A 14,781-nucleotide genomic window follows, 5' to 3' on the forward strand; every position below is an offset into this window, starting at 1 on the left:
GGAAAATACCATTCTACTTTTGGTTGTGGGTTGTATGATATTTATTAAGTTGTATCTATGGTGTAATGTGCTCCACGGCCCAATGGAATTCCTGTCCGATTCTATACTGGGTTTATGGCTGATTTAGTGCGTCTTCTGACTAGAATCTCTCACGGATCTCTTGAACAGAAAATATGCCCAGTTCTTGGGAGAAAGAATAGGCCACACCCATCTAGAAAAAAGGGTGGTAGAAGTGATCCACGAAACTACCGTCCAATACCCCTGACATCGATTTGTTGAAGAATCTTAGAAAATATTCTGAGCAGCTCAAACATCATGGGGTATTTTTAAAAGAATGACCTCCTCAGTGCCACCCAGCATAGATTTTAAAAACATCAATCATGTGAAACCCAATTCACAGTTTTCTCAAATGACATGCTGAAAGCTTTGGATGAAGGGAATCGGGTAGATGCTGTACTTCTTGATTTCCAGAAAGCATTTGATTCAGTACAACACCTATGCTTATTCTCAAAAGTTTGATCATTTGAGGTATCAACTGAAATTTGTGACTGGATTGATGACTTTTTGGTAGGGAGGACACAACATTTTATTTTGAACAGAAAGCCATTGTCAGATGTAGAAGTAACTTCAGTTGTGCTCCCGGGAAGTGTGTTGGGGCCTTTGCTGTTCATGTTGTATATTAATGACCTTGCAGATATTATGAACAGTAAAATCAGAATTTTTGCAGATGATGCAGTTACCTTTAATGAACTACTATATGAAAGAAGCTGCATAAATATTCAGCCAGATCTTGATAAGATTCCAACATGGTGCAAAGACTGGCAGCTTCCTTTAAATGTTCAGAAATGTAAAATTTTGCACTTCACAAAATGAAAAAAATGTACTGTCCTATGACTATAATATCAGTGAGTCACACTTGGGATTGGCAAATCATGCAAATATCTGGGTCTAACACTTTGTAGGGATATGAAATGGAATGATAACATAGGTTCAGTCATGGGAAAAGCAGGTGATAGACTTCGGTTTATTGGTGGAATATTGGGAAAATGCAATCAATCTACAAAGGAGATTGCTTACAAATCACTTGTGCGACCAGTTCTAGAATAATCATCAAGTATGTGAGACCCAAACCAGATGAGACTAACTGGATATACTGAACATATACAGAGAAGGGCAGCATGAATGGTCACAGGTTTGTTTAATATGTGGGAGAGTGTCACAGAGATACTGAAGGAATTGAGTTGGAAGACTTGAAGGCAGATGTAAACTATCCTGAGAAAGTCTATCAACAAAGTTTGAGGACGCGGCTTTAAACGATGACTCTAGGAATGAACTACAACCCCTTACATATCCCTCACATAGAGATCATGAAGATAAGATGAGAATAATTTCTGCACGCAAAGAGGCATTCATTCAATCATTCTTCGTGTACTCCATACATGAATGGAACAGGAAGAAACCATAATAACTGATAGAATCTGACGTAGCCTCTACATGCATCTCATGGTGGTTTTCAGAGTATAAAATTAGATGTGGAGGTAATGACTGCTGAGCTGTGTACAGTTTCTGTTTACTTGTGTGTTTTATCCTCTTTAGGTGATATGTTGCAAAATTATATAAATGAGGCATTTATGGTTTCTTCATGTTGGTTCACCTGAGGAGGAAGCAAATCTGATGTTTTCATCATCCTCAAGTATTTCATGAATTTTTCAGGGTTAGCAGAAGAGCACCAAGTAGCATATGTTCTTCCTCAGGGTTCAAGATACTTCCACACCAGATTTCATCCAAACCAGTTCAGCAGTTGAGTTGTGAAAATGAAACAGGCTGAGCTACTTTTGCATTTAACAGCATTAGTATGGGTTAAAAACATTGAGGATTTATAAGCATTGTGTTCATTACATTGAATCATATTACATAGAATATATAAATCAATAAAAGCAGTTTTGCAAATATGATACAATTTGAACGTCAAAGAGCAAACAGCTTTTTCTAAGAGTAAAAAGTTTCCCTGTTTTGCACAGATAAAACTTTAAATTATGTTAGTGTTCCTTACATCAATCAGTGGAAACAGACCTCTTATAGGATCACTTCATTATCCACCTATTTTTCTGTCTGTCTGTCTGTCTGTCTGTCCGTCTGTCTGAAAGACTGTTCAAAACCCCCCTTTTCTCAGGAATGGGTAGACATATCAAGTTGAAATTTATGTCAAATATGGTCTATGGTCTCTTGGGGATGTAAAGAAAGTGAAGCTTCTAAGTCACTGCAGTTTAAAGATACGGCCATTTGTGTCTCATATTTTGATATTTGCAAACTCAAGTCATCAAAATCTACAGGGGCACTTCCCATTAACCTAGATTCATTAAATTTGTCAAGAAGCAAGGTTTCACAGTGTAACCAAAAGAAAAAAATTGAAAATTTGTAATTTGCAATTGTGCTGTACAAAAAGAATTTTTTGTTGTTTGTTATCCAACTTCAAACTTGAAATTAAAACAGTCATGAAAGTCTTGGAATCCCCGGGATCGATATCTTGCCTGTATCAATGCCTGTAACAGGTGAAAATCATCAAGACCCTCAATTCCCAGAATAGAACAGCACTTGCAACCTAAGTCCTCAGTAATTTGCTGAAAATATTCCAGTCTCTGTCTTCCTCTACAGTTTTTACCCTCCACAGCTCCTTCTAGTACCATGGAAGTTATTCTGTGAAGCCTTAACATATGTCATGCCATCCTGTTCCTTCTTTTTATTAGTGTTTTCCATACATTCCTTTCCTTGCTGATTATCTGGAGAACATCTTCATTTCTTACCTTATCAGTCTACCTAATTTTCAACAATCTTCTGTAGCACCACATGCTTGAGTTTTCTTCCATTCTCATTTTCCCACAGTCTGTGTTTCCCTGGCATTCAGTGCTGTGCTCCAAACATATTCCTAGATCCATCATTTAATATTGATTGGCATCTGTCTCCAAACATTTGCTGATTCACATTTCTTGGTACTTCCATGACACTCTCCCAGAGTCAAACAACCGTATGTTACCATTCCTGCTGGCCTTCTTTGTTTATGTTGAATATTTCCTGTTAGTTCTATTTGGTAAAGGTTCCACACATCTGAGCAATAGTGTAGAATAGGTCACATGAATAAATTGTAAGTTATTTCCTTTGTAGATAGACTGCATTTTCCCAGTATCCTGTCAGTGCCCATAGTCTGCTTTACCTGCACATAGGGCACAACTGCATTGAAAACAATGTACTACATCCTGCCTACCAAGAAATCCCCAATCCAGTCATAGTTTTGTTACTAAGTATTGGCATGACACTGAATCAAATGCTTTTCGGAAGTCAAGAAATACTGCATCAGTCTGACTACTTTGATCCACAACTTTCAGGATGTCATGTCAAAAGCATGAATTGGGCCTCATATGGCCAATCTTTTTGGCATGAGAAGGTCATTCTGTTATGTTTGAGCTGCACACTTTAGATGTTTATTGATTGGGAAGAAATCTTAATATGTGATACAGTAGGAAGTACTGTTTGCCTCGCTTTTCATAGTGAACTGCTGAGTATAGATGCATATGTAAATACAGGCATGTAGTATCAATTTATTTTACACTTTATCTATCCACTTGCCTTTGCACACATTACTGACTGTGTGTCATGTTGCTGACACCAATAATTAATTACTTATAAGTCTCATAGATAATTTGCATTAAATCTTCACAAACTTATCAAAATAATGTGGAAAGCGTCAGTTTACAAGCTTTATATGTTTGATTTCTTTGTGTTGGCCACTTACAAAACTCCAAAGAGGGTTACATTAAGAAAAATGAAAATAGTAGCCTTTGTTGGCACTCATGAATGAATGCAAATTTAACTACATGACAATCTGCTATATTAGAAATGCTTTTATTGTTAGATAAATATTTATCTTTGTAAAATAAGAAGTGGTCCAGAAGAAATGTTTTCAGATTTGATTTTAACTGACTTTGTTATCTGTCAGACATTTTATGCTCTTGGTGAAAGATTTTTGTGATTGCACATTGAATACCTTTCAGAGCCATTGACAGATTAAGTAACAAATAACAATGGTAATTTCTTCTTATAGATTGTAGGCATGGACACCACTATTCTCCTCATTGTGATAGACTATTTATGACTAATGTCAGTAGTGAAACAGAGCGAAGGTGCAGGTAGAATGCTTTATGTCTTGAAAAGACATACACAAGATGAGTATGGGTGAACACTACATATTATTCTAACTGATCACTTTTATAGAATCTGTTCTTTCTAACTGATGAGTTATTCCAGAAAATAATCCATAAGACATCAGTGAGTTGAATTATAGAAAATATATCAATATGCCAATTTTTTGTTACAAAACCGAGTAGTCTTATGAAGAAATCATATTGCTGAACTTAGCTGTTTTAGAAGCACAACAACATGTTTCTTCAAGTTCAGATTTTCAACATGGTGTACACACAATATGTAATATGTTCTGCCCTATTCACTGACTCTTATTAATGTGTTTACTGAATTGTTGAGTTGTTTTTTTCATTGGACGGAACTGAAATTACGAGAAAGTTCATGTGCAGAGAACTGTTTATTAATTATTTGAAGAATATTACTAAAATTTTATTCAGTTGTTGTCTCTTTAACCTTATGAAAACAATTGCACGATTTATCTTAACTAGCAGATCATCCAGATATGTATGAAATAGGATTGGTCACAAAACTGAACATTATGGGACTCAATCTGTGACATCTCTCTGGTTGTAACACTTATATCAATTAGAAGTAGGTTTATATTATGTAACTGTCTATCTGCAATTATGAAGTGTGTATTTTGTGTTATTTGAACTCCTTGATCTGTGGCAAGAAAATTAGAGTTTTGTAATGTATGTATGAAAAAAGCAATAGGATATGTTAAAATGATAAATTATTTTAATATGTGTATGTTCAAAAAAAGAAAATGTTTATTGACAGCTGGTTCATACTTAGGGAACTTGTATTTATAACATGTAAAAGCTGTGGCACTGCGCGATGTAAAAGGTGGTTTTGGTGGTCGAACTGAGAGGCCCCTTTATGTGAATGGCACGCAGTATGTGGCTAGCCGTAACATGGTATACTTTGATGGTACTAAGAGAGGCAATAGGAAGCTGCTTTATAAAGGGTCTGCTTCGGATGTGGATCTGGCTATTATTTGGCATTCTCAGCATAAAGGAATGGCTCTAATATGTTGAAAATCTGACGCCAAAAAGAGATTATATAGAGCATTCGAACATCAAGAGCTGTGACTACAGTTAGCCGCCATGTCACTTGCCACCAATCTTCGCCACTGCTTCACTAACTTCATACATTCAGTAATGTATATGGGCATGGACCAGTTAATTTGTGTGTTGTTTTAATAATAATCACTAAAACATAAATTCATGTCTAGAACCATATTTTCTATCCTGATCACGAACCTATGCAGGGTCCTCACTTAAGTGCTACAAACACCAAGTATCCTGATTGAAATGAACAATTCTTGCATTCAAGAGTTTAAAAGTAATTTTTTGCCTAATGTAAAATGAGTAGTAAAAGTTGAAGCTAAAACCACAAAAGTGAAGTTGGATAGTTTCCTGGCAGATTAAAACTGTGTGCCCGACCGAGACTCGAACTCGGGACCTTTGCCTTTCGCAGGCAAGTGCTCTACCCGCGAAAGGCAAAGGTCCCGAGTTCGGGTCTCGGTCGGGCACACAGTTTTAATCTGCCAGGAAGTTTCATATCAGCGCACACTCCGCTGCAGAGTTAAAATCTCATTCTGAAGTTGGATAGGTTTTTGCTAAAGTATCTTTAGTTTATTACAAAATATAGTTGTTTAGGATTACAGTGCAAGATTGCGTAAATATTGTTGTCTAGAATACCTGCTTCACAGGTGATAAAAAGGCAAATAAATCATGCTCATTTTCAAAAATAGTGTGGTTTTGATTTCTATCATGAATGGTTCCTTTTTTTAAGTTAAGTAAGCCCAGTGTTGTATTTTACTGTCTGCAAAGTAAACTATGAACTACTTCAAGTGAAGTGAATGATTATCTTTTTGAATTAGTTTTTTCTAATGTAATAATCAAAGAGTGTTGACTAGTGAACCTATACTAGTTATTATGCGTCCCCACCATATTCTGTATTGTATTGTATTGTATTTGTATTTATTTATTTATCCTGTGGATCACATGTTGTACAAAGTACACATGATATAGGACAAGTCATTTTTCTTAACAAATATGTAGTTCGGAGAAAAAAAATAGGCAATGGACTGCCATTTAAAAAAATGTACACAAATTTGTTCATTGATGAATATAGTAACTTCACATACAGAGAATACAAACAATTTACATGGGGAACTAAGAAACATGTAGGCAATGTAGTGTTACTTTAAATTTACACAAATAATCACTGAGATTACAGAATAGTGAAAATGTCAACTGGAAACACAACAGAAGGACAATGTCATTTAAAAACTACATTAAACATGAAATTAACATTGAGATTTCACAGACAATTGAGTTTTAATACTAATAGAATGTGTACTTGTACATTCAAAAAGCGAGTTGAAAAATTTTGGGAAGTGAAACTGAAACATAGTTGTGTATAGTAGAAATTAGGTTATTATTTTGCCTACAGAATGTTTTACTCTAATCACAGTATTTTACAAAGGAACTTTATAATTTTTCATTTCCAGGAATTCTTGTACTGAATAGAAACAGTGCTTTGTCAGAAATGCCTTTAGTTTATTTTTAAATATTGGATCTGGAGCATTTTTTATTTGTTCTGGAATTTTATTGTGTAATACGACACCCAGATGAGTTATATATTTTTGGTATGATGATGTCCTTGAAAAAATTTGGTGGATGTTAGATTGCCCTTTGGTATAATGAGCGTGTATATCATTGTTTTGGATTAATTTGCCTGTTCTTGAGAGGTATTCCCTGGTGAATAGGATTGTTTCTTGAATGAATAGGGGTGGGATGCTTAGAACATTAAGTTTTATAAATTGACATTTACAGGATTCCAGCTTTTTGAGGCCACAGATTATCCTCAGTGCTCTGTTTTGTAGTTTAAATATATTTGTGCTGTGAGTTGAATTTCCCCAAAAGATGATTCCATAGGGGAGCAATGAGTGGAACTGCGCATGGTATGCTTGCATTAGTGTGGATTTACTTGTAGTAGATTTTAGTATTCTTAGTCCATAGCACAATGATGAGAGTTTCTTTGATAAGTTGTTTATATGTGTGTCCCATTTTAAATTTTGTTGGACCCATAGACCCAAAAATTTTGTTGCATTTACATTTTCAATTTTATCATTATTTAATTTTACTTGGATCGCTTTTTGATTGGATGTGGGAATTAGATGGAAGTTGATACATACAGTTTTCCCACTATTAACAATTAGGCCATTTTTGTTAAACCACTCAGAAAGCTTTTTCATAGAGTTATCAGATATTGTCTGAAGGGATTCAGGGCTAGATCCAGTCAACACTATGCTTGTATGATCAGCAAACAGGATAGTTTTTTGTGGGCTCATACGTTCAACAAGATCATCTATGTAAATGAGGAAAAGTAATTGCCCTAGAACAGAACCCTGGGGAACACCATATCTTATTGTTTTTCCTCCGAGAGGAAAACTGTGTTATTTATTTTATTCTGTACATTAATATCGTATTGAAGTGATACCTTCTGTCTGTGGTTTTGTAGGTATAGCCAGTTGTGAGCCACACCTCTTATTCCTCTTCATTCCAATTTAGCAAGCAGTATTTTATGATCTAGTACATCAAAGGCTTTAGAGAGATCTAAGAAGATACCTGCAGCTATATTATGGTGGTCAATTGATTTCAGTATGTGGTTCAACAGTTCAAAAATTGCTGTCTGGGTGGATAAAGATTTACTAAAACCATGTTGTTGAATGCTGATTGGTGCCTAGTTTTTTATGAAATTTATAAGCCTGTCATAAAGTTTTTCCAGGATTTTTGAAAAGATGCTTAATATGGATAATGGTCTATAATTGGATACTAAATCAGGGGAACCTTTCTTTAGTAATGGTGAGACTTTAGCTATTTTGAGAGCATCTGGAAAAATGCCAGTTTTTAATGATTGGTTGTAAATGGTTGATAATGGCTTTACTATATGGGGAGCACACACCTTTAATATGAGGTCAGGTACTTCATCATAGCCACTAGAGATGTTATTGTGTAACAATTTTATTATGTTCATCATTTCATCAGGGTTTGTTTCATAAACAAACATTGTAGCATTAGTGCTGTTTGACGTATTGGTGGAATTGAAGAACGATACCTTGCAGTTTGCCTGAATGAGATCTTCTGCTAGTGAGGTGAAATATTCATTGAAGTTGTTTACAACTGTGTATGGATCTGTGACCTTAGAGTCATTAAGTGTTAGAGAAATGGTTTCCTTTTTAGGTGTTGAACTAAAAGCTTCTTTTTTAATAACTTTCCACATAGCTTTCATTTTGTTTGAAGAGTTTCTTATGAAATTGTCATTCCATAAAAGTTTTGCCTGTCTAATCACTCTAAGATAAGTTTTTTTGTAGGCTTTACAATAGTCAGAAAATTCTTCAGTGACTATGTATTTTTTGGAGCAATATTGGAAAAATCTGTTTCTCTCACTAGAAATTTTGATTCCTTTTGTTACCCACGACTTTCTATTTTGATTGCTTGAAGTTTTTGTTTCAAAAGGAAATGCTGTATTAAAGTAATAAAGGAAGGTGTTATGGAAGCTTAAGAACATATTATCAACAGTTGTTTGCATGTAAACACTGTCCCAATTTTCCTTAGCTAATAGGAAGTTAAAAATCCTAATATTGCCATCTGAAAAGTTTCTTCTTTGAATTACTTTTTTGGGGCTGATTTTACTATTTTCCATGTCAACGCTCAGTAGCTGAGCATCATGGTCACTGTATCCCATGCTCAGTACTTCGCCAGTGAATTTGCAACCAGTATCAGTTATGAAAATTTGTTCAATTATTGAATCAGTATGCTCTGTTGATCTTGCTGGAGAGTGTATTGTGGGGATCATATTAAAGGATTTGGTCATGTTTAACAAATCAAGTTTAGCATTACTATTTTTTGATAAATCAATGTTAAAATCACGACAAAGTATTATTCTCATATTTAATGAGCTGACACTATTCAGCAGAACTTCTAATTTGGTCATAAAATTTGGAATATTACTACTTGGTGCTCTGTATACATTTATAATTATATAGTTTAGTTCAGGCAGCTTAACCATAGAAAGCTCAAATTCCTTATCTTCAGATAATGCAATCTGTTCATTTAGGCCTACCTCACTGAATTTTATCTGGTCCTTTACAAATATAGCAGTACCGCCATGTGTGGAGAAATTCCTACAATAGAAGCTTGTTCATGAGTACCTTGGAATAGAGGTTGACTGAATTTCTTCTTTAGACAGCCAGTGTTCGGTAATACATATTACATCTGGATTTATTTGAGACTGAAGTAACACTTCCAGCATTTGAATCTTATTCCTGAATGACTGGACATTATGGTGTAATACAAGAAATGATGGACATTGTGACTTTTCAGTTAAGGGTTTAATTAATTTCTTTTCTAAAGGTATTTCTGACACAGCACTTACCCTAAAAAATTGGCCGAGATTTTAATTTTGTGTGTGGCTTCTTGCACGCAATTTTCAGTAGCACAGATGGTTTTGAGTGGTTGACACAGTTCTGCTTCCATCAAAGCTTCTGTTTTTGGCCTAAACCATTTTGTAATTTGTGGTTGTTTGGCGATCTTGATACTTGGGGCTGATTTCTTCAGGATATGATTTCGGAGTTTTTCTACTATTTGGTCTGTTCGTAACATATTTAAATGTAGTCCATGAGCTGTATGAAATCTTCTTCCTAAATTGTATGTATCAATTATCTCTACGTTATGAAATGTAGAACATATTTCTGATATCAGTTTGTTTGCAATGCAAATTTCTTGGTTGACACAGGACCAGGAAGGCAAATCATAACGATGAGGAATGTTAACAATGAGTACATTTGTATGTAATAGGTTGTTTAAGCATTCCTTCATTTATTTTGCAAACCCTTTTGTTTCATTCCTATATATATCGTTTGAACCACCTAGAAGCACGACAAAATCACAATTACTTAAGTGAGATACATCAGTAGAGTTTGTTAGTTTATTTACCTCACAAAACTGCGCTCCTGGCTTCACAAAACCTATTACCATTAAATTACATTTATCTTTCAATAGTGCTGAAATTCCACGTCCATGACTGTCACCAAGCACACAAATTTTTTTGTTCATCACAGTTTTGGGGCTAGAAGGTTTTGAAACATAGTTTTGCTGTGTAGATATATTCTGTTTTTGCACATTCGGTAACCTTTTTTGATAACTATGAACCTGTGTTAACTTTGCGGTCTTGGGAGCAAATTTATTGTATGCAGCAGAAGTTTGTTTTTCACAATGACCATCGTTTTGTAGTAGGATATCGAATTTGTGTTTTTGAGCTATTACTGAAGAAGAAACACTATTTACGATATCTGCACACTTTATTTTACACGGACTCTGTTGTGTAGGTTCCACATTTTGCTTAATAACAGGCTTTTCTTTCAGATGGTGCACGATTTGATCTTTTGTAGATAGGCCTACCGTTTTTTGGAGCACGGCAGGAAAATTTATTACTAAAGACGACAAAATGATTGCGCTATGGTTAGCGTTACTGGTACACCCAGAATGTGTTGGAAAACTTGAAATGGCGACGGAATCATCGGTTACTGTGTAAACTTTATTTCTATCGAATTCAGTTACGCACCTATTAAGAAAAAATGAACTATTACTGTTACTAAGGAAAACTGATATATGTAAGAGAAGTTTAAACAGTGTATTTATGATATTATTCATCTTACTTTGTGTTTTTTTTTCCATGCCAGTCAAAATAAAAGCCCCTCATGTCCAAATTTAGTTCTGCACTACATGCAGTAACATTTCAGTATTTGATTAAGTAATGCTCTTGAGTGTAACTGTCATCAGTGTGAACTTGGTGCAAAATTACTTCCTATAATTTACTGGTGTGTGCATTATTCATAACTGCTGCTACACCCAATTCAGAATGCACTGTGTCAGTTTGTATCCTGTTTCTATTCAAAAGGAAATCTCAACAAAAGTAACTTCAATAATCAATATTCAGTTTTCTTAAACATATATTTCCAAATTAATGTGCCTAATTAGGCTGGTGAGCATTTTTTTTTTCATTCATTTATGATTTTACCACTTTTATTAACTCCCAAGGTTAAAGTCCTTTTGGTTTTTCTGTTAATTTCACCAAATTCAAAATTACAGTCTGGTACCTTTGTCCATTAGACACATGTGTGGTCAATCTTCGAAATCCTCTCAGAGGGTAACATTAGCGTGTTTCATGGCAAGTTAGTGTTATACGGTCACTGAAATAGTTTGAAGTATTCAGTATGACTACTTTCAAGTCTTCTTGTTTTCATATGTTTCAAATTCCTTGCTACAAATACTGTTCAATTTGTAAAACAGGGTTTTTCATGCACGAGACCAGCACTATCCTAGCATTGCTAAGGTTCCAGTACCCCTATAGACAGACCCCTCTTTCTGGGCTCGCAGCCTGCCTAAAGTGTTATCATTTCCCACACAAAGCCAAACACAATACTTGCATTGCACGTGAAACGCACTAAGTACATACAAATGAAAAAGTGTGAAATCAGAAGAAGTAAGAAAGTTTTGAAGTTTTAACAGCATTATTGCTTACACATCAACAGCCAGGGACAAGCTGTTACAGAAAGTAACACATAGGTACTGATGAGCCAAAACATTATGACCACTGCACACTATGTGACACAGTGCCAGCTGTTGGCATTATGGGCATGTGGTGCAGTCAAGAGGGTATGAAAGCAAAGCAGGTGTGGATCACAGATCATGAAATCTACTGACAAAAGTGATTTTGACAAAGAGCAGATTGTTATGCCTTGTCACCTGGGAAATAGCACCTTGAAATTAGCAAATCTGTTTAGCTGCTCGCAACCTACTGCCTTGAGAATCTATGGAAAGTGCTTGAAGGGCGGTGAAACCACAAGTAGGTGGTTAAGGTGCTGGACATCCACATTTCATCACATAACTGATAGTGAACTCATGTTGACATCTTGGCTACTAAATTCGCCTGAACTGAACTCAATGGAACACATGTGGGTCACTATTTTGCGCCAGCTCTACACCTGCAAACCACCCCAGTCCGAACTCTACAGTAACAGTGTGATCTGTGCATGGACATCTGGTTTCCCATTCCTCCGGAAACCTACTGAGGATCCGTTGAATCCATGCCACACAGAGTCATTGATGTATTGCATTTCAAAGGCGGACAAACACACTACTATGCAAGTGATCATAAAGTTTTGGCTCATCCTTGTCAGTGCAGGATAAAAACTATAAATGCACTACAAAATAAATTTGCTTCTAGTTCCCCAGTCATGGGCAATTAATGAATGAAAAATTAAAACTTTGAAAGAAGCAGAAAATTTTTCATTGGTTCCTAGAGGTTGTTAGGTAGCAACTTCATATTGTGATACTCATAGGACATACTGGTACACACTATTTTTCATTCCCTGAAATAGGTGTTACAAGGTTCCTCTCTTTTCTGTCTTTTTGGGTGTGGCAGGTATATTTTTCAGAGAGAGTAACTTTTCCATCCACGTTATCTGCTTTGGAAATGTCTGTCCTCTGTTCTTCTAGTAACTTCTTTTTGAAAGTTGTGACTAATTCATTAGGCATAATTCTGTTACACAGAAGCATTCTTTTATTATCTGTATCTTACTGAAAATCACATTTTATTGTTGTCAGATTCAGTAATGATGAACACTTTACATCCACACCACTGTAGATAATTGCATCTGTTTGGTGATTTTTCAATGGCAAACATTAAGCATGAATGTGCTAACATCAGGGACATACCTAGACTTTCAGGTTGGATGAGAACATTGAAAAAAATCCATGACATGGTCATATTCAGTTGTCAAACAACAATGAGTGAATTGGTGGAAATGACTGGAATATCCTGAAGTTTATGCCAACGAGTTTCGACAGGAGATCTGAAGAGGAAATATGTTGCAGCAAAATTCATTCCTCGTGTGCTTTCTAATTGGCACGAGAGCTAGACCTTAGTGGCTGTGCCAGGAATTGAAAGAACTGTCAGAAACTGATCCTAATTTTCATTCAATTTTCATCATGGGCAATGAATTGTGGTGTTATGGATATGACCCAGAAGCCAAACAATAATCCACCGAGTGGAAGATTCCTTCACCAACGAGACCAAAGAAATCAAGACAGGTGCGAATCTTTGTGAAAACAATGTCGGTTTGTTTTTTTGACATCAAGGGGATAATTCATCATGAATTTATGCAGCAGGGTACCATAGTTAAGCAGCCTTGCTAGCTTCAGCTATTGAAACAATTACAAGAAGCAATAATAACAAAAACCCACATCATGGCGATCAGGAGATTGGCTTTTTCTCCTTGTTAATGCTCCTGCACACACAGCATTGAATGTCAGGCAGTTTTTGGCCAAAAAGCAAATGACAAAAATTTCTCAGGCACCCTACTCATTGGATATTGTCCTCTATGATGTTTTTTATTCCCAAGAATGAAAAGAAACCTGAAAGGAAAGCATTTTCAAAATGTAAAAGAAGTGAAAAACATTGTTGGAGGCACTAAGCAGCATATCTTCAGACAAGTTTAGAAACTGTTTCTATCAATGGAAAAAACATTGGGACAAGTGTATTACACCTGATTGGCACTGTTTTGAAGGTGTTTAAGTTTTGAAAGTGTTCCATCAAATGCAGGTTTTTTTGTAAAACAATTCTTGTTATTTTTGGGTCCCCCCCTCATATTATATTAGGTGGATTTGAATAGGTACATTTGTTGAATTTCTGTAATTTGCAGTGTAGCATACCATATATATTGAAAAAGCAAGCTAGAAATATATCAGGTTTTAATGAAGTACTTGTAGCACTCTTTCTGGACAAAGTACTTCTTCAGAAGCTGAAACATTTGTAGAAACCTGTTTCACTGTGTCTGTCTATAACTCATCGCTGCCCCCATGTGGTGTGTAGCAACCTATCCTTTTCATATTGTTGTCCGCCCTGATAGCTGAGTGGTCAGTGTGATGGATTGCCGTCCTACAGCCCCCGGGTTCAATTCCTGGCTGGGTCAGGGATTTTCTCCGCTCAGGGACTGGGTGTTTTGCTGTCTTCATCATCATTTCATCCCCATCCAGCACACAAGTCGCCCAATGTGGCATCAAATGTAATAACACCTGCGCCAAGGCAGCTGGGACATCTTGTCCAAAAAGTGCAGCAAGGTGGGGGGTTCCCTGGTGTTTTGGGGGGGGGGGGGCATTATGTGGGGCCTATGTACACCGTTGGTGGTCATAGAAGGTGCCGTAATGACTGTACGATACATGAATGCCATCCACCAACTGATAGTGCGACCATATCGCCAGCATTGTTGGTGAGGCCAGCATGTTCTCCTAAGACGAACCCTATCATGCCTGGGATGGATTGAAAAGGACTGTTTATGGACGATGTGACCCACCAACCACTCTAAGGGATCTACGCCGAATTGCCATTGAGGAGTGGGACAATCTGGACCAGCAGTGCCTTGATGAACTTGTGGATAGTATGCCACATCGAATACAGGTATGCATCAATGTAAGAGGACATGCTGGGTATTAGAGGTACCGGTGTGTA

The sequence above is a fragment of the Schistocerca serialis genome, chromosome 5, assembly GCF_023864345.2.
Source record: "Schistocerca serialis cubense isolate TAMUIC-IGC-003099 chromosome 5, iqSchSeri2.2, whole genome shotgun sequence".
NCBI lineage: Eukaryota > Metazoa > Arthropoda > Insecta > Orthoptera > Acrididae > Schistocerca > Schistocerca serialis.